At 40.0% G+C, this 13712-nt stretch overlaps 1 protein-coding gene across 1 annotated transcript in view; it reads right to left on the reverse strand.

Annotated features, from left to right (window-relative positions):
* greb1l (GREB1 like retinoic acid receptor coactivator) overlaps positions 1–13347 on the reverse strand; it is a 48629-nt gene extending 35282 nt beyond the window's left edge. Inside the window, exon 1 of the mRNA XM_072364624.1 lies at positions 13246–13347. The gene's annotated coding sequence lies outside the window, so the exon portion shown is untranslated. The remainder of the gene's footprint in view (positions 1–13245) is intronic.
* Between the last annotated feature and the right edge of the window lie 365 nt (positions 13348–13712).

The following is a 13712-nucleotide window of genomic DNA, read 5'->3' on the forward strand; positions in this document are numbered from 1 at the left end:
GTTGTGATACTAATCAGAGATTTCAGAGATTATCACCACAAAGGTTATAAAACCCCAGAGGTTAATGTAGGATTTGACCCAGTTGACTTTTGCATGCCAGTGGTCATAAAAACATTTTCAATAACATCTAACATCATTCATCAGCAAATCTAACAGGTTTGATTAGCAATACTTTGGAAAATAGCTGTTCAATACCAAATAACAACTCTGAATGTCAGGAGCAAGTGAAAGAGAAGAGAATAAACACAATGTTTACTAACCTTATGTGAGCACTTCTATTGTGTTGCAAAGCAGTACCTTAGGTACAGAGTAGAACGAAGCAAGTCGAAATAGAGACCAAAGTCAAAACAAAGGCAAGAAAAATTTGGAGTCTCAAGGTTGAACTCAAGTCTTATGCTTTGGAGTTGGGTTTGTATCCCTCCTCTCTCTTGACATCCTTACTTGTTGACAATTAAACACTGCAGAATGACATTTTCCTGTTGCTCTTATACGACTGATGCAGCTGCTGTGTAGACTGATGCAGAAGGATGATAAGGTCCATGCAGCTGAAGAACGTCGAAATAATATGGTAAAGGGCTACTCTGTGCACTGGAATCTGTCACAAAGAGCTGTTGACCAAGCCGTCCTTGCCTACCAGAGGTGAGCAGTGTTGAATAAAGTTCAGTATTAACAATTAGGTAAACACTCTTGTACTCTGCACTGGAAAGCAGAGTCATAGTCAAGTCATACCAATACCTGTGGGAAAATGGCATTTGTGGATTGATTTAATTTAGGAGATGAAAAACCTTGTCGTTGAAAAAAATCTGAAACTCGAGTGAGTTTATAAAATGACCCTCAATCACTTTTGGGTGCAGATCTTAAATGAACTGTGAAAAATGTGAGTATAATTACATAAGTTTCGATAATGAGCTGGAAGCTTTGTTATCATCATAGTTGTATCATTGCTGATATAAGGTCAAGATGAGGATTATGACAGCAATGAGGAAACATTGCAAATTAATCTGACCAATGATTTGATGTCAACTTCCGATATTTGATCCACGCAAAAACAATCGATATCTTGCTTTGCAAGTGACAAAACATCCATTTACTGACTGAAGGAGTGCAAATGAACAGTCAATGACAAATCAGTCAATCATACTGTTTTCAGAGAGAACAAGCTTTAAATTATTTTGCTGCTATTCTTCGTCCAAATGTGATATTTGAAAGATTTTTTTTTGTGTTTTTTATTATTAGTTACAAAAAAAGATTTCTTAAATCTGTCAGGTATGACTACACATAAATATTTTTACATCATATTCAGTCAAGCTATGGAAGCCCAACCCAGCTGTACTAAATTTCAACTCAAAACATTTTCCCCCTGAGCTCTCTTCCCAGTTTACACATAAGACACATTAACTTCATTTTGCCACACAGGACTACCGAGCACTCCAGGAGAGGACACATTAGAAAGAGGCCTCTTGTCTTTATCAGGCATCCAGAGAGAGATCCACTTTACACAATAGAACCTCTCCTTTCTTTTCCTCCCTGAAAAAGGTCTCAGCCACCTTGAAACTATTTGAGTGACAGCGTGACAAAGAGGCTTCTTTATGTCCTGACGAAGGAGCCTCCTCCTCTTTCCCTCTAAACTTCCTTACAGGGCGATGAGCTGTATCCATCATACCCCTCTTCCTGACCTCAGGCAGCACTGCTGCATCAGCAGCACCCCATCCCCCGTTACCTCTCCTTACTCTCTTGCCACATATCCTCCATTACCCACCACCCTCCAGATTAATAAGCACCAGGTTGCCCACGGTGACAGGACCCACACTTAAATCCCATCAGTCGTCTCTACAGCAGCAACAGCCATGGCATCAGCAGGGCTCTTTTTGTCTTAATGGGACAATGGAAGCAGAGTCATCCTTTGTTAAGGACTTGACCCCTCACACAAACCTCAGTGATGAGAAAAGGTGACAGTAAACCTATTCAGGGCTTCATCCTGAACTGATCCCTGCAAGAGACGGGATACTCTAACTGACAGATGTGACAGTAATACCCTTTGTACATCAGAATTAGCCTAATGACTAAAAGAGGGCAACTAACTCATTTGCTTATGAAAAACATGGTTAGTAATGCCGCACGTAGGGCAGTGATAATATAGTGGTCACTTTTTTAAGTCTTTGAACACTTTCTTCAAATTCATTACAGACTGAGCGATGTTTAAAAAAATGCTTGATCAGAGATGGGTGGGAAATGTGGCTCAGATGACAAAGAGTTGCAGAGATTACAAATATAGCTATTAAGCTTTCACTGCCTCTACGCTAGTGGCAGAAAAGGGACAAAAATGAAGTGCATTTACTTGGGTATCATGTTTCTATCACCGCCAGTTGGAGCTGGAGTCGTTATATACCTTGCAGAGTCATTAGATTCATTAGAGTGAACAGAGATTGTTCTTTTGCTTACTGCAGAAGCCAGATGTCAGTGGGTGTTTGAGGGCTTAAATGAAAGAGTCTTTAGAGACAGCTCCCTCGGCAATGAGGTGCTTCAGATAGAGATGGTGACAAAAAAGATAATCAGGTGCCAAGTGATTTGGACCAGAAGAAGAAGCCTGGTGTTGTTTTTTTTTCTCCTTTCTTCAAATTCGATATAGCCCCCTTTATCAAAAGAGTGAATAAAAAAAGAATTTCAAAACTGAATGTTCACTTTTCGAATAAATTAAAAGATGAAACAGCAAATTAAAGCCAAAGTGTACTACTGTATCATGAGCATAGCCAAGTATAGTTTATCAATCTTGTCGCTCTAGTTAGACATTAAGAAATAATGTATCTGGAAGATCAGGTGGTCGAGGACCTAAGTACCGAAACTCTCAGGAAGGGAGGCGAGGAATGGTGGTTGAAGTTGAACAAAAAGGTTTATTCAAATCAAATTAAAATCCCTGCATGAGGAGGATAAGCAAAAGCCAAACTTTCGCTGAGGAGAAAACAAACAAGAGCATCTACTGAACAGCAAGGAAGCTGCTAAACATCAGTGACAGAAACCAACCACCTGAAATGATCCAACAAGAAACAACTGAAAGCCAGGGTTAAATATACCGAGGGAGTGACGAGGGAATTGAAGACAGATGAGCGCTAATAAGTAATGAAGACCAGGTGGGCATGGAAAGGAAATAAAACTCAGCAGAATACACTGGGATGAAGCTCAACAAAATAAATGAGCTAGAATACAAAGCATAAAAGGAACCCTCAAACCAAAATAGAAAAACGTGAACCATGACAGTATCAGTAACACAGCAAGTCTTATTGTGAGTTATCACTTTTTTTTTGTTTCATGTGTCTTTTTATGGCACACAGTCTCTTTCGCTTTAAAACCAACCCTAGCTATTCTGCATCATTCGATGTGGAGCCAAGCAAATCTAATAAAATCATCATAAAATGATATATCTGATGAAACATGCTATTTTCACACAACTTGATGACAACACAGGACTCCTTCATGTTGCTACCAGCTTTCACATTGTGAAAGCTCCTCTGATGCTTTGTGGAAATACATTCCTTGAAATGTACCGGAGGGGTGCACACTGCTTTCGTTTGTTGTTTTTACAATTTTGTCGAAAAACTTAACAAACAGTTACTGTAATACACACGTGCAGTAGAGAATCAATAGTTCTTCCCTGTTTGCTTTTTTTCAGATTTTCTGTTTGCCCATTTCATTTGTAGCCGTACTTGAGTTGCAAATGTGCACACAGAGAGCACACAGAAGAGTAAGTGAAGCAGATACAGAGTGAGGGAGAATGACCTCCCCTGCCACAGAAGAACATTGAGTCCTCACAGTGGAGAGCTGGGTCTTGGTCACCGTAGCCTTGGACAAGCTGCGACAGCCTATGGAAAAAATCTTCTGCTACAGTGCGGCATCTCCCCCACAATCCTGACAACATCTACACACGATGACCTTGTGCTGTATTCGGCATGGGATGGTGTCTGTGTTTGTGTGTATCTGAGCGTGTGCGATGGCAGGGAGCTTTTGGAGCTGTGTATGTACTCAGAGGCAACAATGCTGCTGGGAAGATGAGGGATATCTGGCTGTAAGCCTGAGTGTTTCCAGATGTTGTTAGCACACATTTGATCCTTTCACATTAATAATACTAAATCTACAAAACTGCATGACATTACTGTAACACTAATTTTCCCCACAGACGCATATAGTTAGGGTTTTAATGATAAATCCTTTTAAACGGCCAAGAAGATGAAGATAAATGTTGCTTAATCTGACTAACTTTTCAAAACCTGCAGAAATGAAGTAACTCCTGTAGGAACAGCTAAATTTACCTGTGACAGAGGATGTGGATTTACAACTGTAGTTTTCCATCCATTTTCTATACCCACTTAATCTATCAGTTGGTTTGTGGGGGGCTGGAGCCTATCCCAGCACTCATTTGGCAAGAGGTGAGAGTGGGCAGGGTACACCCTGGACAGGTTGCCAGTCCATCACTGGACCACACAGAGACAAACAACCACACACAACCTCACACTCTCCTAAGGACAATTTTAGAGACACCAATTAACCTAACATGCAGTTTTTGGACAGTAGGAGAAAGCCAGAGTACCTGGAGAGAACCCACGCATATTGGGGAGAACATGCAAACTCCACACAGAAAGGCCCCAGGCTGGGAGTTGAACCTGGAACCCTTTTGCTGTGAGGTGATGGTGCCAACCACCACACCACCGTGCAGCCCCAGCTATGTTTTTTTATAGTTAAACATTAATCTCTGACATGTAGATAAAAAGTGAACGTTAGCTGATAATTGTAATTTATCAGCATAAGATCATATTTTCTGTCATGCAGCCCCCGGGCATTGGCCCATTTGAATTGGGGGAAGGGGAGTAAACTGACGACATAACACCTGTCTGTCAGCTATAGAATGCAGCTGTGGGTGTGTCAGGAAAGCTCTGGCTTTGCAGTGACAAATTCAAACCAGATTTGCAGAGCTCAAACCCCCTTATAGGATTGGGAAAGATCCCCCGAGTTTGAACAGATTTCTAAATGTAAAGTTGCTACGTTGTGCTGCTCCTGAGAAACAGCTGCTTTGGCGTCTCATTTCCACACAGCCTTGAACTGAGTCTCTAATAAATGGACCATGCCCCCTATTGTTCAATGTAAAGAAATGCATTTTTTTTAATGGGCGAAAGGATAGATGGACTTCACTTGCAGCTAGAGGAATAAGATGATTTTATCACATTTTGTCAGTGCTGTTTTATGTGCACATGGAGCATAAGAGCAACAAAAACTGCCTTTAAATAATGAAGCCATCCAGTGCTAGCTCAGTAAGCCTTTTGAACTTTTCACCAAAAAGTTTGTGTTGATCAGATGTACAATCGACTTGGTTAGCCTTTTAGCTATTTGTTCTCACATCTACCTGTAGCTACACACTGCTGACTCTTGGAAATTCACAGGAAAAGAAAATGAAAAATAAGAGGGATAAGTGTTTGAGCAAGTTGACTCACATGTCCACATAGAGCTACATGAAAATGAGGCAAGATTTAACCTGTCAAGCAAACAGGGTGCAAACAGGGTGCATTTACGTTTTGTTGTATTGGCTACATGATGTAATTTCCATGCAAACATTTCAGAATTTGTAATGGTATCAAATTAGAAACTTTAACTGCCTAGATTAGCCATAACCACATGAAGTAATGGTCTTACAGTAATGTGTAATGTTTAGCTAAACTGAACTTGGTTATATATATAGATTTTATGATTCTTTGTAATAAAACAACAAAAAGCACGTAGATACTCTACAGTTACATCCATCCATCCATTTTCTATACCATCAATCCGTTAATCGGGTTCTACAGTTACATATTATCTGCAATTATTGTTCTGCTTCTCAATTACATATAACAGATAAATCAAGTAATCACTTGACAGTGAATCACTATGTGACATAAAACAGCCATCTCAAAACATTTAGACCCCCTTTTGTTTATCTAATATCTATCTATGACATGAGTCTGAAAATAACAGGCTGATATAACATATTGTGTTTGGTCATGTTTTGCACAAATGGAAACTTCCGTTTCTGTTGTTTCTGTGCACCTCTACAGTTGTCCAACACATTAACTGAGGCGCGTAATCCAAAACAGAGCACCTCTGAAAATGATCAATAGATCTGTTGCAGGTTACCCAGGCCAAAAGAAAGCATGATAATCATAACATGTGAGAAGATGATCATCAGCGAGTCAAAAATTCAAGAAACCACGACTGTAACAATGAATTTAACCTAAAGAAAACATTGGCTTTCCTGTAGACTATTGTGGCACAATCTTGCCTGTTGGACAGCACAGACTGTACTCTTTTAGGAGAGCACGTATGGTGCTGGCAGAAATTTCTGGCCGCAGGTACTGTTCTAATGGAGCTGGCATCAGTGAGCAGGGAGGGGGCATACAGCTGTACACCGAGTGAGAACACAGTGTTCCGTAACAGTGCTGAGCAAGAGGGGATTCTCGGTTGGATGCATTCCAGGTTTCAATGGCAAGAATGAGGATATATTATTACTAAGTGCTCTCCATGGAGCTTTGCACACACTTTGCTCTTTATGAGCTCATACTGGTGTAATGGAGCCTGCAAAGATCCAAAAGGTTGGTCTAAAAAAAGAGGAACACTGAAGACATGAGTCCACACTTCATGCCACAATGCTGCCATGAAGTTGTTTCTGCATTAAGAGCTCAACCAAGAGAACAAAAGGCTGAAACTCCTCCTTCAACTTGACATGCCGTCACTCCGCCACAAACCCATGGGTGCCCTTGCGCCTTAAGATGACCCTTTGACATTGGCCATTTCCTGACGAACGACTTGGGCACACAGCTAGATAAGTTCCATTCATTTCTGTCATAGAGCTATTTCAGCTTTGATCTGCAGATGGAAGAGCAGAGATGAGGAGTGGGGTAACACTTTTAGCTCCCATGCCCATTTTAGCTTTGCATTTACTGCTACAAATAAAGATGTATGGACAGGAATGGGTTTTTTTTTTCATGACGTTACAGTGAAAGATGGCTTAAATAAACTACGGATTGGGTTCACTGCACTCAGTCCTTCGGTTCAGTAAATCAAGTGATCCAGCGGTGACAGACAAGAACCTGCCCTGCATGTCAGAGTCACAGATAACAGGACAAGAGGAAGTGGCATCTACTGAGGTCGTGTTTACTCCTGCATAAATGCACACACACACACACACACACACACACACACACTCTCTTGCACACAAAGTTAACAGCCCAAGCCTCCCTTGCAACAAAGAGCAGGATGTTCAGGCCAGTCTTTTTGGCTGTACTTCTCCATACACCATGTTCCTGACTGTACATTCCCTTCATTGGTCCATCACTAAAAAGACACAATCTGAGTTCAGTAACTGGGAGAAGAAGCGGCTTCTTTTTAAAGTGAATAGAATTTAATCTTTTCCTTTCCTCCTCTCTCTAAAGCAGGCTGTAAACACAGAAGTGTGAAAGAGACTCAACCAAAAGCATAAATTAATGGTAAGGTTTGTAAATCTGGGAGTTTTTTTTTTTTCCAAAGGAAATTAGTTAAATAACTCCAACAGCACATTAGGAACAGGAACACGAGCCAAAATTCCTTACCCACAAAATATATTCCTTACCCATCTCCATGTAAACGCATTGAAAATATTGTCTGCACAATCTGGTAATACTGACTGCAGAGTAAAAGGGAAAGTTGAATAAAAAAAAGAATTTGGACATTACAGCAAGGAAACGAGGAGGAGAGCTGAATACTCTTCAGCTCCTTACTATTTGCTTTTTAATTGCAATTTCGGAAAATAGTCAGAAAGCAAAGAATTCAAAATATATCAGTTAAAAAGCTGGAGTTACGTAACATGTGAATACTGAACAGTTACTCGAAACATTTAACTGAAACATTTATTCACTTCAAGTTATTCTAGGGTGTATTGTATGCTGAGATACTCACTCTTGCTGTACGTAGGCATCATGTACTCAAATGTTTAAAGTTTGCATGCACTATGGCATTTGGAAATTAAATGAAAAAAACTAAAAAAAGAAGACAATAAGCAAATAAAAGTTAAACAATTGCACCACTTCCTGCAGGTGAAACTAAGATATACAGTAACAGCTGATGGTGGAGGGGTTGCAGGAGGAAGCCCCTCCCCCACAAAAGGGATCAATGCACGTAAATGGAAGAGGTCACAGACCTTTGACATCTCAATTCAGCTGGGGGAGGGGTGCAGGCCTTTGTCAGATTGGTTTTAATGATCCAATTGTCGAGTCACAGAATCTTATACAGTACTTACAGTTTGATTCTCATTTAACTCCATGCTGTGCACACGCCACTCATATGTTCATCTACTAATCCTTTTCAGACACAAGTGCGAGTTTTGGATCAAAATAATACCTTAATACCATGTTTCCCTGTATCTAATGTACTGTCTGCACCCAGTTGCTTTGTGTTGCTCCTCATCACTCACACGTCCGTTTGAACCTTTTATCCCATCTCATCCTCCCCTGCTCCTCTCCAGACCTTATCTGTACCTTCACTCCCGCGTTTTTTATGAAATCTTTTTTTTTTTAGCAGTTTCAGTGAATTTTACGAGGAAAAGGAAGAGGACCGTAAGACACTTAGATTTTTCATTTGTTCAACTACACAACAAGCTATTCAGCTCATACATTAATGAGTGGTTCCAGATTAACACTCTGGCACAGTGAACTACTCAGACTATCGCTTCTGAGTAACAGAATGTGATTTATAGCCAGTGAAACTTTTCGTTTATGCATTTCCACCCAGACCGCCCCAGTGAACAGAGTGTTCTTGGCCCTCGATATATAAAAAAAAGACAAGTTAAATGTTTACAAGCATCCATTTAGCTCTGCACATGAGATATTATTCTAAATCGGGTGTTTCAATGAAATTGGACATTGAACCATTTTCTTATCTCTGATCTTCAGCGACCTTACTGAGTTAAAAAGTTAATTATACATATAGGAGACTGGTTAAACCATCCAAACTCAACTGAATGCTTCCTCCTCGCGTGGAGCTGTTACTATAAAAGCACACATTTCACTGCAAAACAAATTAATTACTGATTTCTTTTTCTTTCTTTTTTTTGTAGGCAAACACATGCAGTTAAATTAAGTTTTATATGAATGTGGATATCTTTGACAACGATGGGGTGAATGCTCCAATCTGATATTGTCAGTTCCAATACTGACACTAATACTTGGGCTTAATTGTGAGATGACATCAATTAATGATGTGAGGCCAGTGTTACATTAATAACTGGAATTCTCATCTCGAGGAAGAAACGTGGGGTCATTCTTTTACGTTCAAGGTAACTAGGCCAGACCTAAATATTGTTTTTCAAACCTAAAGACATAAATATGCATAAATATACTGAACTGCTATTCATCATAAAACATGATATGAGGTTGTTAATGAGCAGAAATTGTACTCCAGGTGTGAACGTTTCTTGCAGTAAATTAGTAATTAAAATTCCAGTCTAAACATAACTTCATCAAACGAGAACAAAGTGGAAACATTACATCACTGTTGAGCAAAACATAAATGTACTGAGACCAGGTCAAATCTGTTATAAGAAGAATAATGAGAGCAATTTTTCAAAATGTAGAGCAATCAGTACGTTGACTGCAAAGTGCGACCATGTCTTGAATGGATGAGATGTTTGTTGTGCTTCATCCCTGTTGCATCAGGTTTGTTCGAGCTGCACCTAAAATCTTTGGGAACAAGTTCAAAAATACCACTGTCAATGACTCATTAGGATGTCATTTACGATCTAAATGACTTTAAAGAGGTTTTTTGCTCTTTCTCTGGCCTGGTGAAAGTGGTTATCTTAAAATATTCCCGAGTGTGAAGTTGGCTTTAGAGTTTTGCAACAGTTCCTGATAAATATGGTGGGTGTTCTTTTTGTTCTTTTTTTCTAAGTTCAAATTAACAGCATATTGGGCTTTACGAGGTCAATGCTGTGACAACATAACATGGTCAACGACATTTTAGACCATTCATTGAGTTGTATTTTATACCATAATATGATATAACGTTACAGCTTAAAGCTCCCAAAAGTCTGTATAAAGCAGTAATTATTTTTGCCAGGAGCACCAAGAGATACTGTGCTTTACATATTCACTTTTGATTTTTCTTAAGAATGCTTGGCTAATGCCACTAACAAACATTTGCCTAAATAAGAAATCTTATAACGTTCTGCTGCTGTTTTCTATACGATCAAAATACTCTCTCCACCACTGATGTTTAATTGGCTGTGGTTAGATCACAGACTTGTGTCAACAACAGTGGGCATAAGTAAGACCCTATAAAGAGGCTCCTGACTCCTGCTTTTGGCAATTTGATGGATGACCACTATTTTGAGGGACCACCTGTTTTCTAGGTTTTGTCCCGGTGTTGTCAAAAAAAAAAAAAAGCTAAACAAAAGCCCTGATCTCTCTATTTGGGATTTTTGTCCCTTGTTGCCATCTGCACCCATGATCAGCAAAGCCCGCAGTCACAGAGAGGTGTTTCTGAAAGGAGGCATCTGTCTGCACTGCTGACGAGTCCCTGTGGTGTTCCTTGATCTAAATATCACGAATGATCCATGCAGATGTTTCAAGAGAAAGACTTGCTTCCTTGATCAATATCTAAGAATAATATATGTGTTTCAGGGGATAGTTGAAAATGCAGAAGAAACCAAAGCCCTGGTACTAACCAGGCTAGTAATCAATCGATTTGTTGTGACTCTGATCACAAATCCCAGGATCTCTCACTCTGGTTTGGCACAACAGAGAGCAATGACAAGATGGATGTTAACTTTCAAATGAACATGCGTGCAAATAAAGAGAGGAAAGGAAACACAGAGGGTCAACTAAGCAAACACGGAACATCAGCAGCAAAAGCAGAGCACTGATGTGCTGTAAATTACAGCGAAAATAATGAGATAAAATAAATCAATCTGTTACCCCGGTGACAACTGCCTCATGCACAAATGGATGTGAAATAGTTATCTATGGTTGGGCTTTTTCGAGAGAGAAATGTCACGTTGCATTTTTGGTTCACCTCTTTGCTTCACAGCAGGTCTTCTACACAATAAAACAACTGGGAATGAGATGTTGGGCAAAAAACAGAAAGGGAAGAGAGGAGATTGTTATCATAACAAGATAGCAAAAAATTGTGTCAATTTAAAGCTCTCATCATTTGAGGGTGATTGGAAATGAGCTACAATTCATTTTATTTCTTAAATCCTAAATTGCAGAAGGTACATTATTTTTTTGAGAAGGGGTAAATGAGCATGTGTACGTTTATATAGATTTCCAAAAGAAAGTAGGGACACGATCCATTTGTACATGTTGACATGGCAATCTATCTCTAGCTGGTTGTCGTCTGTCAGGCAGTTTTGACCTGAATCATGAGCTTTGAACAGCATGACATGTAAGCCATAAGCATGTAGATTTTTATAACTGGTTACTTTGTAACATCTAGACTTAACCATTTACATCAATTTTTGTGTCAATCTACATTAAATGTCATAGGAAAGTAAAGAATTGCAAGTAGGAGGGAAGTAGAAAAATTGCAATAATTGTGGAAAATGTTCTGCAAGACATCTGTCTAACGATCTTCCATGGATGGAAGGTCCATGGATTCAGAAGATCAGAAGTAAAATGTAGCAAATGCATTTTTTTAAATTCTTATCATGAAACAGCAACAGTGCTGTGCTGTGCACAAGCAAACATGTAGCAAGACCAGGTTGTAATAAATCATTGATATTTGATATTTTGAATGTTAGATACTGACGACGTATCTTGTTGAAAGGGAAATAATGACGGTGGGACTAATTTGTGACACATTTATCCAACAACAACAACAACAAAAAGACTACTCCAGAATTGTCAGAAGAAATGAGTCACTGTTGTTTGCCATTTAAAGAAAATACGCAGCAATGACACAGAGAAAGCACCAAACCCCATCAACTGAATACTCTCACAAAACAAAAAACAGAGACGTCTCCCTCAATGCTGCAGAGAGAAACCTGTCTGAGTGCAGGAGCAGTGTCACGGGGCCTTACTTATCTCCTCCCAGATTAAGTCCCAATTGTTTGCAAGAAACAAAGACAGCTAGTGAGGAAACCAGCCCCCTAAGGGCCAGATGGTCAGCGTTCTGAGGCCCCCTGCCCCCTTCAGCCCTTGCCCTCTGTGACAGGGCTGCGCATACTCTAAGTAAGGCCGGCCACCCAGTTAATTCTCAGTATGCACCATTAACTGAACGTGCACTCACTGTACTACCTATATGACTTTAGAGGATGTATTTTAAGTTGGGTTCTTTTTACACAGTGTTTAGGGGCAAATTACAACTGAAAAATTGAACATCTTGAAAGCTGCAGTTCCATATGTGAACTGTAAGTTCACATCTGGTGTATTTCAACTCTGCTGTGGCTGGGAGGATGTTGCAATGCGCTTGCAGTGTTTCTTAGCCTTAATGGCATCTTTGAAGTAAAAAAAAAAAAGAAGAAGATGTAGATACATGAGAAACAGAAGCTTAAATTGGGAAAGACTGGTTTGCTTCTACTTACAAACCACCTAATACATATTTTGCTCACTGTTATCTGATATGACTTTATCTAAGCTGCTGAAGCACGTTTCAACACCAAGCCTTAGGCAATTGTAGTGTTCAAGAGACAATCACTTAAATTAGTGGGCTGGCTCCAGACGACCAACATGACGTGACTATATTAACAATGACTGATCAACAGAGGTGGAATGAAAAATGCACAAGAGATAAACTGCTAAACGTCCCTGCTTATTATCCCCATCAAGTCAAAATAACTGACTTAAAAGAGTATTTAGGCTACTAACAGTCTGTTACACTCAAACACTTACAGTAGACCATTACAGTTGCAACACCAGGCAATGCTTGTTAATTTTCAAAAAGCGATCAAACAGCAACAGCTTTTTTTTCCAAAAGGCGAGATTTCCCGCATCTAAATTAAGTTTATTGACACACTTTTATTGATTCTGTCAAATGGTGCCCTAGCTGAACTGAACCATCCCAAATTCCCTCCTCTGTGCCATCACTTGCTCACATTTACGAGAAAATTCGCAGTGAAACAAACTTCAAGCATCTGTTCAAGTCGCGATTGACAGGCTGCGACCGCGACGCAAACAACATCGCGCATTCGTGGCGTGTGAGGCTTAACAGGTGTTTACATGCGAAGACGAGCGAAACAATCCCGTGCAGTCCTACCTTATCACGTCTGAAACGCTCTTACGCGGCCATGTCCGTGGAGAAATGGAGCTGTGGGTGAAGTTGCGTCCCTGACTCCAGCGCCACCATCACTGCTGCTCTTAGCACAGCTGATCTGATCTACGCACCGTCACTGACCTCCCGAGTGACGTCCGCTCAATACTGTATACGTCCCATTTGGTTGAGTACAGCGGAACTTCAGTTTGTTACTCCAAAAGGCTGTTTAGAGCCTTTGAAACAGCTGACGGACTGTGCAATAAAACGTGGCACCTAAACAACCAAAATCAAGTTTTGTTTGTAGGGGGGGGGGGGGGCAGTTGATCGGTTCCCTCACAGAGCAATAAACCAGTTGAGATAAATGAATCATTGGGCTCCCTGAACAAACAAATGCAACACGCAAAGACAGTACAAAAAAAGGTGAATTATTAATCAGGCTGCATGCAAACATGCATGCATTTAATGCCAAA

Source organism: Leuresthes tenuis, unplaced genomic scaffold, assembly GCF_036924035.1.
Source record: "Leuresthes tenuis unplaced genomic scaffold, fLeuTen1.0.hap1 SCAF_14, whole genome shotgun sequence".
NCBI classification, from domain to species: Eukaryota; Metazoa; Chordata; class Actinopteri; order Atheriniformes; family Atherinopsidae; genus Leuresthes; species Leuresthes tenuis.